This window comes from Apodemus sylvaticus, chromosome 7, assembly GCF_947179515.1.
Source record: "Apodemus sylvaticus chromosome 7, mApoSyl1.1, whole genome shotgun sequence".
In the NCBI taxonomy this organism is placed as follows: domain Eukaryota; kingdom Metazoa; phylum Chordata; class Mammalia; order Rodentia; family Muridae; genus Apodemus; species Apodemus sylvaticus.
In genome coordinates, this window is record NC_067478.1 from 33,923,977 (window position 1) to 33,933,020 (window position 9,044).

Genomic DNA, 9,044 nt, shown 5'->3' on the forward strand with positions numbered 1-9,044 from the left:
GAGGTCCTAAGTTCAATTCCCAGCAACCATGTGGCGAGTCATATCAATCTGGAATGGGATCTGATGCCCTCTTCTGGTCTGTCTGAAGGCAGTTACAGTGTATGCATATACATAAATAGTTCTTTCAAAAAAAAGAGAGCCTTACCCTTGTGACCAGTTCTAGAAATCTGAACTTTAGCAATGTGTTTTCTTTTTATTTCCCACTCCCCTCCATTCTTCTGGAGAATTTTTGTTGCCTTTTCTGTCTGTAGTTTAGGCTACATAGATCTGTCTGCCTCTGGAGTTCTGGGGTTACAGGTGTCCATAGGGAGAGCTGGGTGCTCTTCATCCATTTCAGCCTGAAGTGTTTGTTGACTGTTTCTGGTGATAATATGTGGGAGAGTGTTAGGGGATGAGCATCCTTGGAGGAGGGCAGTGACTGGGTTTATTGTGTAGATACTAGGTCTGGGCTTTAATCCTGCACTTTGTGACCAGGCAAGATGGCCGAGTAGGTGAAGAAAAAGCACTTGTGCCAAGTACAACAAACCTGGGTTCAGTCTGCTGAACACAATTGGTATAAGAACTGACTCCTGGCCTGACTGACTTTCACTGTGGTGTGTACACACACACACACCTCATAACTTTGTGATTTCTTCTGCAGTTAGAGTCATTAGAGGGAACCTTGAAGAATTCAAAGAAAGGTCTTCTGGCTTGCTGCCTGCTTGCTGTTGAGCCAAGTCCTTTTCTGAGGGGGCAGCCTAGGCGGAAGGAAGGCTTCTGCCCTTGTCTAGCCGGCCGGCTTCTTATACATCACACGAATCACCTCGTGTCCCGCCCACATGGAGAGCTGCAGTTTCAGCCAAGGCTTTTCTGAGGCAGACTCATGAAAAGACCATTTGATCATTGTGGTTAGATTCTTTGTCCCTCCTTCTATCCTCCTTATCCCCAATCCCTTCCTCTGGAGAGTTAAATATATAGCCTAGGCTTATCTTGTACTCAGGACCGTCCTGTGCCTTGTCTTCCCCGATGTGGAGATTATGTGTGTGCAAATTCCTGGTTTATTTTGATTTTTTGGAAAAGCTTTGTGAAGTGTATATTCTGATTTACTCCTAAAACTTTAAAACTTTAAACCCCCCCTTTTTTCCCCTTTGAGTCAGGGTTTCTCTGTGTAGCCCTAGCTATCTTGGATCTGCCTGCTTCTGTCTCTCAGTCACTAAAGCCACATGCCAACCACCGCTTAGCACAACTCTATAGCTAGAAGGAACATCATTTTCTTTTTGTTTTTGTTTTTTTTTTTTTTTTTTTTGAAATGAGGTTTCTGTGTTAGCCCTGGCTGCCCTAGAACTCACTGTTTAGACTAGGCTGGCCTTGAACTCAAGAGATTTGTCTGCCTATGCCTCCCAAGTGCTAGGGCAGACCACCATAGTCCAGCTATCTTAAAGCAGCATTTTAAACTGGGTGACATGGGGCGTGTCTGTAACCCAGCTCTGTAGGCTGAGACAGGAGACACACTACATGATTAAACCCAGCCTGGACTACATAACCCTGAATCAGAACAGGTGCCAAGGGCCAGTCTTGGCTAGATCTAGCTTTCTGAGGGAGGGATGTTTGGGAAAAGCAAAACAAATGACTCAAAGTCAAATTGTGGGTCCAAGCTGGTGACCTAGGTTCTGAGATGGCTTTGTAGGTTGCTCTGCTCAGACAACTATTTTGATATTTTAAAAACTGGTTAAGACAGCTCTCTCTGCTAGTAAAAATTCTAAAAGCTGTCTGGATAGCTCATGGGTTTTCTGACCAAAGTCAGAAATGCTATAAAAAAATTCTTTTCCCACCAAGTCAGGATTCCTGTTAGAAAAAATTCTTGAAGAGTTCTTCAGATAGCCTTAGAGAAAAAGTACTAGAAAGCTACTGTTGCTTTCTGCTAGCTCACCTCATGCAGACCAAAACCCTTTAAATTTATATATCAGTTCAATTATTCCAGGTTCCCTTTTGATTACCCTATGAATCAGCATCCTGTAGCCCCCACCCCTTTAATTCCTAGGAGACAGCAAGTACACATTTTCTTTTAACATTGTAAAAGAATTTAGAGATTTTAAATGATGCTCATCTCTGTTAAACACAGATGGTAAACTATAGAAAACAGGGTTCCCATCCTGAAATTACCATTTCTGCCACACTTGGGCCTAAACTCCTGTGTCCCAGGCTGACCTTGAACTCCAGTATCTGTCTGCCTTTCTGATAAGCTGGTATGAAGTGTAGCTGCCTCTGTTCCTTTAAATTAGTGAAATTATATATAATATATATATATTATATTTATTTATTTATTTTGCATAGTTGAGAAATAAATTTTTAACTCATTTTTCCCCCCTAAGGGCCGTCCTCAGGGTCCTGGAGTGTATCATTTTGCTGAGACATTAGCCACACTTTTGCCTTTAGGTCCAGGACTTATGCTTATCATAGTCATTAATGTTAACAGGGAGGACATTCCTCCGAGGAATATGAAAATATGTACATTATTATACAAACAAGCCTTTCGCTCATGGCCACTGACCCTCGTGGAGGGTCCACATCTGCTGCCTCTGTCCTAGGGGCAGGAATCATGTCCCCACCAAGGCCATGCTGAACCCAGCAGACAGGCTTCCTAGATAGATAGTTCCTCTGACAGGTGTGATGTTGGGTGCTGTCTTAGCCTTAGCCTTCTGCTGTGGGAGGGCCTCTGCATGTCACAGGTGATTTTTTCATACTGCTCCACTCTTTCTCACACGGTTTCTTATCTTTCAGGGCTTCTCAAGCCGTGGTGTGCCAGTCTCAGGTGAAAGTTGAGCTTCTTACACGTTGTCTCAGGACTCCTCCGTAAGAGTTCCAAGGGAAACTAGTCACAGGCTAGGCTGTGCACTCTGCCCCGCCTCCCGCCCCCATCACCTTTTCCTTCTTTCTCTTGCTTTCCCTTCTCACTCTTCTGACAGGGTTGCAGGGACAGTCCAACTCATAGTCCAGCACGAGGCAAATGCATTGTGTTTTAAAATTCTGAGCACTCACAAGTCAGAAGAAAACCTGCAGGAGTTGTTTCTCCTCTTCTATAAGTGGATCCTGGCTTTTGTTTCATTTTGTTTTAACTTTTTATTGGTCAAAGAAGTTACAAGATTCAAGTATAAGGGACGAATGTGGGTCTTATTAAAGTGTCAGGGTTTGAGGTCAGCTTGAATTGACCACAGGTGGAACCCCAACAAAGGAAGTAAGAAATGAGCTATGTTATTTAAATGAGCTGTTCCTGCCTGAAGTCAGGATGAAAACAGTAAGTTACCTACCTCATGAAGATATTGATTAGTTGGGAAACCCTAAGTATTTAAAGCTGTGTGTGTGTGTGTGTGTGAGAGAGAGAGAGAGAGAGAGAGAGAGAGAGACCTGAGGAACTTACTGTGATTGCTTAGAGCAACATGTGTGAAGGGTTTTCAGGGGCACAGCATCAGTGCCTTGCCCAGCAACCAGTACCTGCCTGTAGAACAGCCGCATAGTACAGTCATTCCTGGGTGCAGTGGCCACATTATTTACAGAAGATACGACATGCCACCCCTTCCCCCAGCTCTTACTTCCTTTATACTCCCTCTTCTGCAGGAGGGTGAGAAGAGCGAACCCACTTAGGCAGGGCCCCGGCAGTTCATTTTAGCACTATGACCATTTATGAGCCTACAGTTACACTGTTGCCCTCTGCGAAAAAGTTTCTCTGACAGCAGCAATTTATGGGTATGAACATTATAATAAACATTTTTGTTAATTTTTTAATGATTTTTATTTTATGTGCATTGGTGTTTTGCCTTTGTGTGCGTATGCTCTGGAAGTGGAGTTAAAGAGAATTATGAACTACCATGTCCTGGGTCCTGGAAATTGAACTTGGGACCTCTGGAAGAGCAGCCTGTGCTCTTGGCTGCTAAGCCATTTCTTCAGCCCCCTAAATATAGATATTTAGAAGGCAATTTTCATTTAGCAAACTTCCCCACTGATGCCTGTGACCTCCGTAAAAACAACCAAATTTTTATTCTGTATATGAGTGCTTTGCTAGCATGTATGTATGTGGACTGTGTAGGCACCTAGTTCCCATGGAAGCCAGAGGAGGGAGTGGGATCCCTTAAAACTGGAGATCTAGATGTTTCTGAGCCATCACATGCCTACCAGGAATTGAGCCCAGGTCCTCTGTAAGAGCTGCCTGTGATCTTAAAGACTAGATCATCATTTTTCTGAAAAATTGGACTTGTAATGATTTCATCACATATAGTAGCAAGCACACTGCCAAGGTTTATAATCATGATTTTGATTGCTACAGTCTGTAAGAGCCTAGGCTGTAGCAATGAGAAGACAGGTATGTGAAGGGGTTTTGTCCGTTCTCACATCTCTGGGAATATAGCTATTAACTGTTTGCAAACGTTTGTTTTGTTTTGTTTTCCAAGCAATGCTAAGGATGACACTTTGGGCCTTACCATGCTAATCAAGCCTCCTCCCTTGAGCTGTCATCTGTCACCTCAAATGTGGCATTTTGGGGATGACCAGGTGGCTCAGTGGGTAATAAAGGTGCTTGCCACCAAACCTCATGATCTGAGTTCAATCCCCAGGGCCTACATGAAAGTAAGAGAGAACCGATTCTCACAAGATGTCCTCTAACTTCAGTATATGCATTGTGGTACCTGTGTGTCTGCACACATACAAAATAGACAAATGCAATAAATTTAAAGGGAAGGGTCAGTGAGAGCTCAGTGGGCAAAGGTGCTTGCTCACAAGACTGAGTTCAAGTCTCAAGAGTTAGGAGATGAAGAGAACAGACTCCTGAGGGTGGTCCTCTGGTCTGCACATGTGCTCTGTGGCAAGTGTATGTCCCCTCACCCCTTCCCAAATAAAAATGTAATGAAAAGCTTCATTACATGTAAAGATGTAACTATAAAAGGGGGATCTTGCTGAGATACGGGAGTTTTTTACATATTTCAGATGCTAGACCACTGATGTCTTGCAAATCCTGTTGGAATTTTCACTTTATTATACAAATGCCTTCAGGATGATTTTTCATTTTTTAGCTCTTAAAAGCATGTGTCCGTGGGGTTTGCTATATATAGGGTGCCATCTATGGATAGAATAGTTTAGCTTCTTTTAATGTGAATACCTGTTCTACCATTCTCTTACCTGATCGCCCAGGCTATATACATGTCTTAGTTACGGTTTCATTGCTGTGAACAGAAACCATGACCATGACAATTCTTTTAGCTTTTGGTTTTTTGAGAGCAGGTTTTTTTCCTCTGTGTAACCCTGGCTGTCCTGGAACTCACTCTGTAGACCAGGCTGGCCCCGAACTCAGAAATCGGCCTGCCTCTGCCTCCCAAGTGCTGGGATTAAAGGCGTGCGCCACCACTGCTCAGCGACCACAGCAACTCTTAAAAAAGAAAACATTTAATTAGGGCTGGCTCACATGTTCAGAGGTTCAGTCCATTATTGTCATGGTGGGAAACGTGGCAGCGGCTAGGCAGGCATGGCGCTGGAGGAGCTGTGAGTTAGAAGACTAACTTCCAGAAAGCTCCAGGAAGGTCTCAAAGCCCACCCCACAGTGACACACTTCCTCCAACAAGGCCACACCTACTCCAACAAAGCCACACCTCCCTAGGCCAACCTTACTCAAACCACCCCAATATATTATAATCTGCTGTACTGAGCAGAGCTGCTGAGAGCCATTTCTGTATTCTGTCTCTCACCATTTACATATTAGCCCTGGGTTTTTCTTAGAGGACCTTTAACAGCCTGATGTCTATTCTTAGTTCACTGAGGTTCTTTTGTTACCATAAAAATTCTGTCTTTGTTTCAGTCTCTTTGTGTGTGTGTATGCTCAGTGCAGTGTTTGAGACTTTGCGCTACACATGTACTGTGTCACTGACTGAGCTATATCCTTACTCAAATGTTGACTTTTTTTTTTTCCACGTTTATCAAAAACCTGGAAGGACTCAACTAGATTGTAATCATGTTTTGTCCTGGTACACTCATTGTGACAGGTACCATACCACAGCCAGATCCTAATAACAAGCAAGTGTGAGTATATAGGGGCTCTATTTTTGCAATTATTTTATAGATTTAAAATGGCTACAAGAGTGTTTTGAAAGAATATGGTAGTGAGGGTTTAAATTAAATTGGTTTAATTGTGACTTTTATGACACTTTATTGAATAGTAAAAAACACAGGGCAGGCTGGTAGTGTACACATTTAATCCCAGCACTCAAGAGACAAAGGCAGCCTGGTCTACACAGGGAGTTCCAGGCCACCCAGGGCTAGCTACGCAGTGAGACTCTGTCTCAAAAAGAAAAAAAAAATCTGTCTTCTGTTACTGACGTCTTCATTTCCCTTTTTTGGGGGGGGGGTGGATTTGGTTTTTTGGAGACAGGGTTTCTCTGTGTAGCCCTGGCTGTCCTGGAACTCACTCTGTAGACCAGGCTGGCCTTGAACTCAGAAATCCGCCTGCCTCTGCCTCCCAGAGTGCTGGGATTACAGGCGTGCGCCACCACCGCCCGGCCCTTTTTTTTTTTTTTAAAAGATTCTTTGTGGTTAATTATCCTTAATCTATGTCCTACCTTACTTAACAGGTGACATTTTATATGTTTTTAATGCAAAAATAATCTCTTCTTGCTACTTGTTTATAAAAACTGAATTTTATCTTGGGGATGGTGAGATGGCTCAAGAGGTAAGGGCACTTGCCGCGGCCCAGCCTGGTGACCCAAGTGGGAGGCACAGAATCTCCACTGTGGAAGGCTAGGTTCCCACAAGCTGCCTGTCCTCTGACCTCATGTGTCTATGCATGCACATCCAAAATAAATATTTTCTTAAACTTTTTAAAAAAATTATGTGTATTGATGTTTTGCCTGCATGTATGTATGTGTTAGATTTAGGAGCTAGAGCTAAGTTATGAGCTTCCCTGTGGGTGCTGGGAATTGAATCTGGGTCCTCTGAAAGAACATTCAGTGAGTGCTCTTAACTGCTGACCTATCTCTTCAGCCCCCAATTAAATATTTTAAAATTGACTAAAAACCAGTAAAATTTAAAAACTTTTCACTCTTTCTCCAGGTAAAAAGACTCTTATTTTATTTTTTGAGATTTTTAGGTGGAAATATACTAAACTTATATTTCTACTTCTAGCAAAAGTCAATTTTCAGTAATCTTATCACTTGAGAGTATACTATGCTCTGTACTTCTTTGGGGTGTTTCGTAATTTTGGTGTTAACGGTTTTTTGAGATGGAGCTGACCCTGTAGCCTTATCTTGCCTGGAACTTGCTCTGTAAACCAGGCTGGCTCCAAACTCACAGTGATCCGTGTTAAGGGTGGGGACTAAAGGCGTATGCCACCTTTAATAACCACCACACGGTTATTCCTAGACACCATTTTGTTGTTAGATAGTTCTTTCCCCCAAACTAGCCATTTTCTAAGCTCTTTGGTTTTATGTTCGTTTGCTTTGCTTTCCCACGGAGCTGGGGATTGAACCCATGGCCTCATGAATGCTAGGCAAGCGTGGTAGCTAGATTTCAGGTTCATATTGATCAGTCACGGTGTTCTTGGACCTTGCTACTATTATCTGTCTTCAGTGGCATTCTTTTCATATCACTGTCCATTGATTTGGAGGGCCTTAATAAACTGAGAAATTATAATTTTATTTCATGTTCTTTTTTTGTTTTTGTTTTTTTGTTGTTGTTTTGTTTTTTTCAAGACAGGGTTTAGCCCTGGCTGTCCTGGAACTCACTCTGTAGACCAAGCTGGCCTCGAACTCAGAAATCCACCTGCCTCTGCCTCCCAAGTGCTGGGATTAAAGGTGTGCGCCACCTTTGCCCGGCTCATGTTCTTTTTTAGCTATAATAAAATTTTATCATGTTTAGGTCTTTTCAGTGTGTGTGTGTGTGTATGTGTGTTGGCACTGGGGATTGAACGCATGTGTGTGTGTATATATGTGTGTGTGTGTGTGTGTATATATATATATATATATATATCATGTGTGTGCACATGTGTGTTAGATACACTTGCATGCTGGGGACACCAGGGCCCATTAGGTAACTTCCATATTTTTTTTATGTACCATATATCATTTTTTTTTCTTTCTTCTTTTTTTTTTTTCTGGAGACAGGGTTTCTCTGTGTAGCCCTGGCTGTCCTGGAACTCACTCTGTAGACCAGGCTGGCCTCGAACTCAGAAATCTGCCTGTCTCTGCCTCCCAGAGTTCTGGGATTACATGCGTGCGCCACCACCGCCCGGCTCATTTTTTTTATTTATTATTTATTATATGTAAGTACACTAAAGCTGTCTTCAGACACCCCAGAAAAGGGCATCAGATCTCATTACAGATGGTTGTGAGCCACCATGTGGTTTCTGGGATTTGAACTCAGGACCTTTGGAAGAGCAGTCAGTGCTCTTAACCACTGAACCATCTCTACAGCCCTGGGCTCATTTTTTAAAAATTATTTTTGTGTGTGTTTGTTTTGCCTGAATACCTGTGTACCACATGCATGCAATACCCTTGGAGACCAGAAGAGGGCATCAAATCTCCTGGAGCTGGAGTTAGAGATGGCTTTGACCTGCAATGGAGGCAGATGCTGGAAGATTACAGATGCTTCTGACCTGCCGTGGGGGGTCTGGTCCTCTGGAAGAGAAGCCAGTGCTCTTAACTGCTGAGCCCGCAATCTTATCTTTTGAGACAATCATCTTTCATTGAGACTGTTTCAGAATCTACCTGTTTCTATCCCACAACACTATTTAAAGCACAGGTGGCCACTCCCAGGTTTTATGTGCGTGCTGAAGACTTAAACTCAAGTCATCCTGCATCCACAGCAAATGTTCTTACCCACTGAGCCACTTCACAAACCCCACAAGTCCTGTTTTGAAATTTTGAGACAGGGTCTTACTAAGTGACCCAGGCAGGCCTTGAATTTATGATTCATCTGAACGGCTTTGAACTGAGAGGCCTGCAGAATAGCTTCGTGGCAGAGGGGATGCTGTGCACAGGACAGGGGCAGAAGGGCTGTCTAAAGAAGGGTCTGGTGAGGAAGCCATGGGG